The sequence below is a fragment of the Talpa occidentalis genome, unplaced genomic scaffold (genome assembly GCF_014898055.3).
Source record: "Talpa occidentalis isolate TD23 unplaced genomic scaffold, MPIMG_talOcc4v2.1 talOcc4.13, whole genome shotgun sequence".
Classification (NCBI taxonomy): Eukaryota; Metazoa; Chordata; class Mammalia; order Eulipotyphla; family Talpidae; genus Talpa; species Talpa occidentalis.
In genome coordinates this window covers 99,525,863-99,539,037 of record NW_023601322.1, presented here as the reverse complement: position 1 = coordinate 99,539,037, position 13,175 = coordinate 99,525,863, and the positions used below count along the sequence as shown (strand labels likewise).

Below are 13,175 nucleotides of genomic sequence, written 5' to 3'. Positions count from 1 at the left end.
GTGATGCCCCTGTATCAGCAGCCAGCCGTGCAGGAAATCTTGGAGCAATTGTCAACTCATCACTGTCTTTTGTTCTGTAGATCCATTTTCTTTAACTTTGGCTGTAATTGTATGTACTCTTCCCAAGTGTGGTCCTTCTTAACTACGCATTCACTTTATCCCCTTGCGTATTTCACAGTGAAATCCTCTCAGTCAGACCTGGTGTGTGCAGCTCTAGCATAACCTAGGAAAGTGAGCAAGTTTGGGGTTTAACGCGCATCAGACTTTCCCTCACGGGATGCAAGGCAGATTAATCAACCTGCCCGAGTGTCTGTTTTTCTCTTTCCTAGGCAGAGTGGGAATACAAAGGTTTAGTGTGAGCAATTGTGCTATCTGAACAACCACATAGACATTAAAGGGCATATTCACAACCCCTGAGTAATAAGATAAAAGACAAATTGACAAATATTTGCCAAAAGTTGAAAGGGTTAAAATTATACTTTAAAAAGTTTTATAAGCTATTATGAAATCAACTGAATGCCCAGTAGAAAATGAGAAAAAAGGGCCTCCCCTGGTGGCGCAGCGGTTGAGCGCTGGGCTGCGAAGCTGCCCTCAGCCTCTGCAGTGCCGGTTCGATCCCCGGCCACCAGCGAGGGTCCCACATGGCGCGCAGACCTCTCCTGTCTCGCCCGCTGCTCCCCTCAGCAGTGTATTTCGCCAGTCTGCCTGTTCTGTTCCCTGCTCTGGCTCTGGTGAATTCTCTCACCCTCCAGTGCTTCTGACAGGAAGGAAGGAAGGAAGGAGGGAAGGAGGGGAGGGAGGGAGGGAAAAAGAAAATGAGAAAAGAGATATAAATGGTTTATAACAAACCAATGTGAAAACTAAAATTAGGGAAAGACATTAATCATACTAGTAAACAGAAAAATACCAATTAAAATGTCTAACAGTACTAGCCTATCATAAAATTGGTAAATAATAAAATAATTAAGTCCAATATTGAAATAAAGTTGTACTAAGCAAAGATACAAACTGGGATTTAATTGGGACAAAGTATTTCAAGATTTCCCAAAATGTATTAGAGCTCTGCATTTTAAAAATTTTGACTTGGTGAAATACCTTCACAGAAAGTTCATGCCATCGGCATTTTCAGAATTCTCCATTCATACGAAATAAAATATAGTGAATCTTGCAATAAATTGTGATATATGGGATCATATAGCTAAAATGATTTCTTAGATAGCACCCTTTGAAAATGAGATTTTATATTTTTTGAAAGTCCGAAGTATGTAGTTTTTATTTTTTTTAGTTTTATGCTAGACATTTGTTCCTGAAAATTTATTATATATATTTAAATCTTTTAATTTGTTATTTTATTATTGAGGTAACATGGGTTTATAGCACTGTATATGATTCAGGGGACGAGGTTCACACCTCCTGAGATGCACCTCACCACGCCACATCACCATAGCACCCAGTGACCTTCCCCGAAGACCCTGGACCCTCCACCTACCCCTGCCCCACCTCGCTCTAGTAGCTGGAAAGGAGAGGACTTTAAACAGACACTGAGCATGCCAGGCCCCTCTCTGTAACAGGCTTACTATGTACAAATCAATTAGAATCTAACTGTGAGATGTGCACACATTTATATGCATGAAACAAACTCACTCTGTTTAGCAGATAATCAAGAGAATACTGTCCAAATATGTACTTTAAGCTAGGTTGCCAGATGTCTACCGAAAGGAGAAAATGTCCCTTAGTCTGTCCTCAGATCCTTTTGCCGTAATAGTCTCAAACAGAACATCTGGAGTATTTGCTCTTCTACTTTTTCCAGTTTCTTCTCCAAGAAGTTTAAAATCGAAGACAATCATTTTCCTAAGCCCTCTCATTCCCGAGGGTGGCCCTTTCCAACAGTCCCACACCACTTTCCTCCGCATTTTCACGTCAACTCACCGTCCACTTCTGTCCTGGCGCAGCTAAGTCCATCTCACATCACGATGATCACTCCGTCCAGAAGCAGAGCTCCGGTGCTTCCTACTTCTCCATTTCTTCCTGCTAAGTCCAGCTCTTTGGTGCTGTTTGCACTCCGCTGGCGACCGTGGATGGAGGGAAGTACACAGCCATGAGCACGGTTTCCAGGGCACTTCACAGCACCCACCGCCATCCACAGTTCCCAGTCAACTCCCTCCATCCTCTCAACTGCTCATCAGCATGCTTCCCTCCCCTGTTCTTGCCCTGTCATCAGCACCTTCTCCCTTCCTGACTCTCAGAAAAGGTGCTTCCTATTTCACTAAGACAAACAAGCAGAAAAGTTTCTCTCCTCCTCCCACTTGAGGAAGGAGGTGTTCTCTGGGGTCTCTGGTACTCGGACCCCCTCAGCAGCAGAAGGAGTGATGGTGCCCAGGTGAGGCCCCTTCCATCTACTTTGTTTCTTTAAGACTCACTGTAAGCTGGCAGCAGGCTTCTCAGAAATTGATATTAGGGTATGTAAGGGGTTTTCTCATATACTGGTTTCCATGAGTAAAGTATCCCGTGGCTCCTGTGAAAGTCAGCCATAAATGATTACATAGTGGTACCTTCTGTCTAATAAGAACATTCCAGTTTATGGGTCATGATGCCTAATGCACAGCATTACCTTTAATCTGGGGACTCTTATCTTTGCAGTTTCCTCCATGAGGCATTTCCAATTCATAGCCTTAGATCATGATTCAGGAAACCACTATAGCTGTGGGAAGCAGGAATCCAGTACAAATGCTCTTCTCTGTTTCCAAATTAGCCTCAGGATCTATACCCCTGTGAATACGAAACTATAGGTGAGCACTGTAGCAGTTCTGAGAGGAGGACAAGGCAGTCTTTAGAGCCCTGGTCCTTTCAACTCGGCTGCAGCGTCAGACAGTCAGATGACGGTGAGCAAATGCCACAGTGACAGCCAGGGAGAGCAGACAAAGGATGCAGGAGGCTGGGGTTAAGAAAATAAAAGGGGAGAAAGTAAACAAATGGAATTTGAGGCCCATTTTCCAAACATGTAAAACAAATAGGGCCACATTCCTCAAAAAAGCCCGTCTTTGACAAACACGCCACAGAGGACAGGCAGACACTCCGCCCCTGGAGCCACTTTTCAGGGATCTCCCCAGTCCTTTGTCTGTATTTTTTCCTTGTCTTTATTCCTTGTCCTGTGTTCATAAATATTGCCAAAGTAAAGCAGTAAGTAGGATGTGGAAAAAGAGCTAAAAGGTTTGAACTCCAGCTTCCCTCTTACAAGCGGGGGTGGTGTGACTGATAACTAGGTCAGTGTGGTCTCGTTTGTGAAACTAGAAAAATAAGAGTCTGACTCCACTGTGCAGTACATATCTACTGAGATAGGGAGGAAACTGATGGTCAAAATGCCCAGCATACTGGGGTACGAAATGCCTCTTTCTTTATATGACTGTTATCCTCGTCCTCCTCTTATTAAGGGAGACACCCTTCCTGGGCAACCTCGGTCATTTCTGGTTTTGGCAGCACAGTTATTCTGTGCTGACGTTCAAATCAATGTCATTGGTCCGGAACGCTGTACAGAGCCCCAGGGTCTACCTGTGAGGGCCCGGAAAAGATTCAGCTCAGTGTCCACTACCCTATTATTTTATCCCCAAAGGATGATTGTGCTTGATTGTGACTGTGCTGCTGGCCTCGGGGACCAGTCCTACCAGTCACCCCGCTGGGGTGGGGGAGGGCTGCTGTCTCCTCTCCACATCCAACACAATGACACGTCTTCTGCCTGTTTAGCCTCCCGTCATGTCAGTGGCGTCACCAGTCTTTTCCTCCTCCCTTTTCTCCTCCACGCCTCCAGTCCTGTTCCACCACCGAGCAAGTTTCATTGTCACCAAAGTGATGTGTCTACAGACAAAACTTATTTTTTCACTTCTTAGGGTACAAACTTCTGTGGCTTCCCATGGCCTACAAAATGAGGTCCGGATCCCTTAGTATGACCTTGTGGGCCCCTAAGAACTGCGGCTCTTCTGGACTGGGTTGCATCTCTACCTCTGCAAGCCGTGGCGACCAGCAATTTGCAGCTGTCCATACAAGGTCATACCTCAGACTTTCTGGCTTCACCCATTCCATTCTCTCATCTGAGAATGGCCTTTGCACCCCAGCCCCATCCAGTCTTTCCATCACCCACCGAGAACCTGTGCATCTTTCCAGGCTGGGCTCATTCATGGCTCCAAGAATCCCTCTCTGATACCTCTTTCCAGACAGAACTGGTACCGCCTCCCAGGTCCTCTCTGTAGTTCTGTCTGCCTCTGTCCTGTGTGCCATGATCACACGTTGTTGATGTGTTTGCATGGTTGGCTCTGCTTACAGTTCAAGTTCCTTAAAGGAAACAACTGACTATCTACTTCATTGTGGTTCAGTGCAGGATACAGAGGCCACCCCCAAAGTTTGCAATTTGTGGAGTGGTCAGTAATGAGATTTCTTTCTTTCTTTCTTTTTTTAAAAGATTTATTTTTATTTATTTGGGCCTCCCCGGTGGCACAGTGGTTGAGCACTGGGTTGCGAAGCTGCCCGCAGCCTCTGCAGCACTGGTTCGATCCCCGGCCACCGGGCGAGGGTCCCACATGACACGCAGACCTCTCCTGCCACACCCACTGCTCCCCTCAGCATTGTATTTCGTCAGTCTGCCTGTTCTGTTCCCCGCTCTGGTGAATTCTCTCACCCTCTCACACTTCTGACTGTACCCAGTGATTGTATAAATAAATAAATCAATTTTAAAAAAGATTTATTTTTATTTATACAAGAGCCAGGGTACAGGCCAGATGCCCAGGAGGGTGAGAAGATTCACCAGAGACAGAGTGGGGAACAGAACAGGCAGGCTGACGAAATACACTGCTGAGGGGAGCAGTGGGCGAGACAGGAGAGGTCTGTTCACCATGTGGGTTGTTCCGAGGCCAGTGAAGATCTAACCAGCACCGCAGAGTCTGTGGACAGCTTCACAGCACTGCACTCAATCACCTGCACTACCAGGGAGGCCCGGTAATGAGATTTATTTCAAGAGCTGTGGGTAGGAATTTTGGAGACCAAGAATGGATAAGTCAGGGCTTGGAAGCTCACATAGAGGAAAGCCAGCCTGAGCGTGAGGAGGGAGTAGTCACAGACCCCAGGAGGGCGGCTGCATGGGGAGGACCTTCTAGTGCCCAAGAGCGGGGGTCTTTTCTTCAGGGACGCTGCTGGCCTGAAGCAGTGCTCATGGGGAGAGAATGGGGCACTACATCCTCCCCTGATGTTGCCCATACTCTGAACCCAATCTGCACCTGGGAGCATGGCAGGCCCCTGCATAAATCTTCAGGGGTGTATGGGTTGGGGGGGGTAGAGCCCACTGGAATGACAAAGGACAATGTACAGAAGCCTAGAAGGGCTGACCATGCTAACTGCTAAAAAGGTAGAGTTTGAGTGAAAATTCATCCCCTGAGAATGTGTCTTTGCAACTTGTTCAAAACAGACAGGAAAGAGTTAAACACAAAGGCTCTGAAATAGCTTTTCTGCCAGCTTTCTACGGGATTATGTTGTGCAGCCACTTAGCTGCTTCAGCAGAGAGATGCTTTAAAGGGGAAGAACAGGAAGCAGTGGAGAGAAAGGTCTGTCATATTTCCTGAGAGAAATATATTCCCAGTGGTGTCACCCAGAAGGTGGTCCTCTCTGACAAAATGGTGATTTTTGCAGAGGAAAGATGCAGAAAAAATGAGGAAGGCGTACCTGTGACCACAGCTTGCAAGTAGACATGACAAGAGCGACGCCTAAACGCATGTGCCAGTGGCACGGGTAGACAACAGAGCGTGGCAGTGATAGGTGGAGAGACACAACGCCTTAGTGAAGGAAGGAGAAAACAGAGAAATATAGTGAGCTAACAAGGAGTTACCGCAGGGAAAGCAGGTGGTAGCATCGGTGGGAAGGTGAGGGAGCTGCAGAAGGAATCTGTAGATCTCCCGTGGAGCTCATAACTGCTTGAGAATCCGGAGCAACCTATCGGCCTGGACTGTCCAGGAAATGATGCCGTTCGCCTGCCAGCAGGCCCTGCCCCAGGCCAGTGCTTCAGTAAGGCTGGGGAAAATGACCAGGAGGGGAGGAGCACCACCCCCCACCGCCTACCCCGCCAGACCTCACCGTCAGTCAGAAGCAGCTTGCGTGGCCTGTACGCGTGCAAGCTAGTTCTTGGCTAAACTGATGGTCGTTTTTACATTCTGTGGGTCTGGAATTAGATTTAGGCAAATCACATGGTTGAATAAGGTGCTAGTCGTGTGGCTGAGAGGCCCCAAGTGCATACAGTCTATGGGGAGAGAATGGGGCACTACATCCTCCCCTGATGTTGCCCATACTCTGAACCCAATCTGCACCTGGGAGCATGGCAGGCCCCTGCATGGAGCAGGGTTTGACTTCAGACGCTCCAGGAAACCTGGAAGCCGTGGCTAGTGTTTGCTCCTGGAGCGCCCGGCATCAGACAGGTCCCTGGCAATAGTCGCTCTACCAGTGAGCTGGGTTTCAGTCTTACTTTCTTTGTAAAGTGTGGCTAATACTAGCCTCTCCTTCAGAGGTTGAGACATTTTAAATCACAACTGGTGCACGTTAACACAGGAGACGGCACAGGTTGTGTTCAAATCCTAGGTAATATTAATAACCATCAATATTACTAAACTATCATAGAACCTGCTTTTTACTTGATTTGTATGAAGTTGAAAGGAAGAAAAATTGTTTCTGTTTTGAAGATTGCAGAATATACATATTTAAGATATCATTATTATAAGTATGTATTCACGGTAGAGGGGGGCTGATCTGAAAAGTAGTTTGAAAGAAGCAGTTTAGAGGTCACCAAGAGCCACACCTGTTGGGGAAGGGACTGTCCAGCCACCACGCTGTAACTGGGATGGCAGATCATTGCAGAATAGTACTTTGGGAATTAATCGTTACAGTCCTAAACTATAATGCCACAAAGTGTCCTGGTTTTTTAACCACATTTTTCTTAAGGTACATAGTTTTCAGAAGTAAAACGGTGAGGCATCTACCATACATACGTGTGTCATCTAAGTGTCAGTTTCAAGAGTTACTACGCTTTGCAAATAAAGCAAGAGCCTGTGTTTACACACATAGTATGCTTTTAATCTTGAAGTTTTCTGACTAAATAGATGAGACTTGTTTTGGTCAAAATTATGATTTGTTGGGCCTCTCCGGGTGGTACAGGTGGCTGAGCGCCATACTGTGAAGATGTCCGCAGCCTCTGCAGCGCCGGTTCGATCCCGGCCAGCTGGTGAGGGTCCTACATGGCACGGCAGACCTCTCCTGTCTCACCCGCTGCTCCCCTCAGCAGTGTATTTCGTCAGTCTGCCTGTTCTGTTCCCCACTCTGGCTCTGGTGAATCCTCTCACCCTCCCGCACATCTGGCCTGTACCCTGGTTCTTATATAAATAAATAAATAAATCTTTAAAAAAAACTAATTAAAAAAATGATTTGTCAGGAATCAAGCAAATGGAAATAAAATCCTCATGGACAATCATTCCAAGGTAAATAACAGTTCTTGTAACCTTAAGAGTTTCGCCCACCTGGATGGCGCACCACAGGCCATGTGAGCTGAATCCGTGAGCTGAGGCCAAGGTCAGGACTGCAATGCACCCACCCTCCTATCCACACTAGCTCCCAGCAACTTCCTCCAGTGGGTGAAAAGTACAGGTCAGCCAAAATCCATTCCCCCATAAAGTAGTAGTTAACCATTGTGGAATTCCTTTGCCGTGACTTAAAAATTATGATTTTTTGAGTCAAAACAATGGATTATTTTCTGTTCTTCGTTTCTTTCTCTAACTTCATTTAGAAAAATGTAAAAAATAAATACAGTTTCATCAGATAGAGGTAAAGGGATAGGCGGATTATGGGCACTTAACTAAGAGTCAGAGTCTGAGGGGCAGATGGGGGGTGGGAGGCAGGATCCTCTTTAGTATTTTAGATAGTGCACTGTTCATCCACGATGGAACTCTTTCTGTTCTGTATCTAGAACATCTATAAAATTAAAACCATTTTTCTGCAACCAACATCCCTAACCACCAACAGTGATTCAGAAAGCAATGACGGTCCTTCTGAAATTGGGGTGTAGAAGGGAAACCAAATGGATACATGTCTAGAAGACCTCCAAGTGATTCTTGCTGAGTCTCCTAGAAGAGTGGATCCCTCTTTCTGCTGTCTCCCTGCTGAGAATGTCTGGGTAGAATTATGGGTGAAAACGAGGTGCAGTGGGCATGACTTATGAGAAGTGTTTTAAAAAGAAAATGACATTAAATCTTCATAAGCTGAAAATTTTTAAGTGTTGCTTGGTTAGACCCCTTTGTACGTGTAAACACACTGCTTTACTCGATGTCCACAGCAACTCTGAGGGGTATGATTCCCAGCCCAACAGGGGAGTGTCCCGGCGGGAGAGGGCAGGATGTTCCTCTGAGATCACAGGGCGAGTGAACAGGTAACAGTGCTGAGATCGGCGCCCGGGCCGTCTGCCTCCAGAGCCCACACCACAAACCACGGCCCTGTGTTGCACAGTCCTGTTGCTGTGTGGCCACGTGGCCTTGCCTGTGCCGCCATGCCAGAGGCTCCAGGTTTTCTCCTGTTGACTGCCTGCTTGATGACAGCCTCCTTCAGGGTGTCCTTGGGATAAACAGAAGCTCTGCCCTGTGCCCCACATGCACACATGCATAACTCCAGCAGAGGCCTTCCTATTCCTTCTCTGCCCCAGCTCTTGGGGCTACCAGCTGGCAGCTCAGTCTTGGTCTGTCACCTAAATTGCTTGCTTTAAGAATCTCCTTGCTGGTAAGCCTTCCATCTTGCATCCCCCAAGTCTAGTAAAATGGCTGCCGGGCAGTATGTTTAACCCTTCCTCTTACTGAAATTAAGATTAATACGTCCTAGCTAGTTGCATCAATACCAATAATCCAGAGCATCAGATAGGCCAGTTCAGAAGTCCAAGAAAATGTAGGTTTCAGACAGAACTGTAAGCCTTTGCTATTACCAGCTTCCAGTCATTTTTAAGTACTAGGTTCAGCATTTTTAGCATTTCTATGGGTTAAGCCCTGTGTTAGGTACTGAGGAGAATTTAGGCATCAAATATGAATAAGGCTTATTCCTAGCTCACAAGGAACATGTGGTCTAGTGGGGAAAATAAAGAATGTATGAGGCCATTAAAAACAGTGTAGTAACATCATAGTGGTAGTAAACAGTGTGGTAAAATCAGAGGAGGAAACACTTTGGACCGGGGTGATTCAAGATAACCTCCGAGAAGAGGAGCCTCCACACTGCAGAGTAACTGGAGTCAGAAGAGACAAGAGCCGAAGCAATAAGGTGGCTGGGAATGATGTTTTGAGATATTAACTCAGATTTGCCTCTTGTAATGTGTTTCCTTTTACACGTTACCCCTCCCCAACCCTCCTCTCATTATAGGGGAGAGATAATATATCACAATATATGAAGAAAACCTTTTGATTTTTAAAAAGTAAAGCTTTTAAATCTCAAAAGGCAAGGCTTTTGCAGTGAGGGAAGCTAAGCCTTGAACCATTCAAGGCACACAGTTTATGCCATAAACAAGGAATAAAGAACCAGACCCCCCAGCTCAGACTACCTGAAGATTCCCCAGACTGAGGAAAATGGAAGCTAACCCAGGAGGAAGCGAGGGCTTAGATGCTCTTAGCTTCCTGAAAAGCACCCTGTGTGCTGCTTACCCTGCCTTTGGAAGGTATAATTAAACTCTCAGGACTGAAATACTCAAAACAGGATGCGACCTATTCAAACCAAGGATAATAAGGAGAGCCAGCCTTCCTCAGCACCTCACAGGCCTGAGTCTACCAAGCATGGCGTCAGGCAGGTCCTGAGGGTCTACCTTCACAGCCTCACCTTTGGGTGAGGCGCTCTGCTGGGTCCCAGAGGGCTGAGTCCTATATCCAAGGCTACCCCATACAAAGGCAGCCTTCAGAGTCCGACCCGAAATCCTGCTCCTCATCATCGTGCCGTGTGAGGACCTCACAAAACTCCCCGAGTCACATGCCAGCACCAGCTGGGATCCAAACAACATGACCTCATGTCAGACGCAGGGAAAGAAAGACACATTTTTGAATGACTGAGCAGGGCGCAAAGCCATAGTAGCAAAGACAGGTTTTCGGGAATGATCTCTTTGAACCCTCCGACGGTTCCTTGTGCAAGGATTACCAACTTAAGTATGAGAGAGTAAAAATTCATGTATACTAACCTGTGCCAGGCTCCGTGGTGAGTAGGTGACCAGCAGGCTCTGACCTCGGGACCTGACTTGTCCATCCGGGACCGCAGTCACCATGCCACCTGTGGTCCTGGAAATGGCAACCACGGGGTGGTGTCAAAATGCCTGGCTTCCGTCTGTTACGGGGGAGCCCCCTATTCTCATCTTGACACCTCCTCCTGGTGGCTCCGGTGCTGTGACTCAGTGTGGTAGACCCCACATGGCCAAGCCTTGTCTGTATTAGAACGATGCTGCTGTCACAGCCGAGATGTGCCCCACTCCCTCCTGCCTCTCCCCTGCCCAGGCTGCTAAACCTGCATCATGACCTAAGCTTGTGCTCTCCTGCGGCTGCTTCTTTCCCCAACCACCAGCTCTTGCATGTCTCACCCGCCTTTGCCATCTGCTACTCAGTAGACCCCCAACGAATGTGATCGGTTCTAAGACTGGCCTGAGAAAACAAGCTGTAAGATGGGGATTCAGTTAGAGCTCATTAGCCACCCATCATGTCTGAAAAGTGGTCCAAGAAAATCACTGGCACAAAGCCCAAGTGCCCGAGATTGCACTGGGTGGTGATCCGCCTTACAGGAAAGATAGTTCTGGCACTTGGAAGCCAGTGGAATTGGCTAGTTCCTGCTAACTCCTGTTGCTGTTGAGCCCCCCACCGCGGGGAGACACCAGGTCATTAACAAGCATTTAACAAGTATGAGAGCCTGAGGAATTCATGGTCTCTCTGGGAAAGCCCTTCCCTCCAGTACCGGGAAAGCAGCCCAGAAGCTGAGGAAAGATCAGCTGGCGTCACGGGGTTCCAGAGGCCTCAGCTGCTCAGAAAGGCAGGTGTGAGCTCAGCCCAGGGTCCTGGTGGGGGAGGTCTTGGAGCATGGCATGGGGACGAGAGGGTGGCAGCCTTGGACGCTGGCTCTGTGCTGGCCCCCGAAGCGGCAAATGGGCCTCTGGCTTCCCCAGGAAGGTGCTGCTGGGGCCCCTGCTCTGTGAGGCAGCCCGTGCGCTGCACGCTGGGCTCCCCCCCTCCCCACCGCGTTAAACCCCAGAACCACCCCTGCGTCTTGCAGGCCTTGAAGAGGGAGGAGAAAGACCACATCTGAAAGCACTTGTAGGAATCAGCGAGTACCAGCGAGAGAGGACGAGGACACCTGAGATTGCATTTCCTAAGCGCTTCCCAGAAAGGACCAGGGTGTAAGATCTCACTTCCTGGCACAGCCTGGAGGTCAGAAGAGGCTCCCCACTTTTCCCCACTAATCCCCTAATTTTTTCCCATAATAAATTCCCTGCACCTCTCCCCCAGGTCTGCTTCTAGGCAGACCTGAACTAACACAAACAGTGAACACAGCCATGGGCTTTAAGCAAGCAACTCTAGGAAAGGAGCCACAAGCAACTATGTAAGAGCCCCACTGATCCGGCACCCTAAAAGCCGGGCTGAGACTCATGTCCTCACCCCTCCGCAAGGTGTCCGAGGGGAAGACTGAGGAAGATTTAGAGCCGGTACTGAACATAAACAAAGGGTGCTGGGGGTATAATAGTTTTGGCACCAGAATTAGGAATCAGATATTTGAAAATCATTTCAAGTTGTTTGGAACTTGAGTACTAATGCCTGCGCCCTCTGGGCGTGTGAGGGACCTTGGCCGTCAGGAAGACTCTCTGTCATTCTGCCTTGAGCTGTCCCAGAACCCCTGGGCCCTGCGTCACCCTCAGAGCCCCCAGATCTGGGGAAATGAAGGTGACAGGGTGCCTTTCAGTGAAGAACCTGCTACCTGGTTCTGTAGGGGAGGCCCTGACCTTTCCATGTGGGTGTTTCTCGAGAAACTGTGAAGGACCGAGACTGTCCTGGGTGTCAACAGATGCCAGAGGGATCCCAGGGCCTGTTTCAAAGTTGCTGTTTTTTTTTTTCAGTACTTCCCATTTTGTGAAATATTTTCTTGATTACAAAATAGAAAATTTTGTGCCACCCCTTGTCTCCACGCCATGCTCCAAGATCTCCCCCATCAGGGCCCTGGGCTGAGCACACATCTGCCTGTCCTGGGCACGCTGATGTCATCCATTTCAACAAGCAAAGTGAACTAAAATATCATGGTGATAGCGCCAGCCTCTAACTGAGAGGCCGCTCAGGTAAATGTAAGCCCGTTGGGAGTCTACTTTAACTGTTACTTATTTCACTGAAGGTTTGGAAGAATATAGTGTTTTATGGAATGATGTAAGTCTGTGAGTTATCTGTGACAGTGACTCTAGTACCGTGTTAGCCATGACGAGGCGGTGCGCACATGTCAGTGACGGGACATTGAGTCTGTGGAAGGTGGCACAGCTGTAGCCATGTGTGAGCTGCCCGCTATCGAATGATGCGAGAAGCCTTTCTGCCAACTAAAATCAAGCAGACTTTTCACTTTGGGACACTGTAGGAGGGACACTGCTTCTTGGTAAGAATCAGTGTTCATGCGGATGGGTGTGCTTTCCACTAATGACTCAGGAATGATAAATAATTTGAAAATTCATAAATATGGAGATAGACTCATTATTAAGTCTAACCACTTATTTTAAATAAGATGGTTCAAGTAGAGTGAAAGCATTCATCGACATAAATGAAAGCAAGTGTAATTAAATTTCCTACAATCATATTTAAATATCACACTCCTTACATTCCACAGCAGTGACCCTGGATCAAACTTTTCATGTTGATACCTGTAACAAAAAAGTTCTCTTTTAATGCCCCAGGTTATCTCTTATTCACACATCCATAGAACCCTAATTCAGGATGTTGCAAATTATTCCTGCTTAGCATTACCTAGTTGCGGTCTTGATTTCTATATGTACATGTTTTAAGCCCTGTACATGTTTATATAATATAAACGGCCAAATTATCTAAAATTTTAGAGCTATTTTCTTCTATTTGAAATTGGAGAAGGGAAAGTGTGTGTATGTATACATACGTGTGTGT

General features: G+C 47.3%; 1 long non-coding RNA gene across 1 annotated transcript; it reads right to left on the bottom strand.

Annotated features, from left to right (window-relative positions):
- Window positions 1-652: 652 nt before the first annotated feature.
- LOC119243667 (uncharacterized) lies at window positions 653-12,917 on the bottom strand. Its single transcript, XR_008551572.1, has 5 exons — window positions 12,877-12,917; window positions 10,223-10,319; window positions 5,707-5,816; window positions 1,930-2,769; window positions 653-757 (listed from the first exon to the last, which is right to left on the bottom strand). It is a non-coding gene; the product is annotated as an uncharacterized LOC119243667 (long non-coding RNA).
- Window positions 12,918-13,175: the final 258 nt, after the last annotated feature.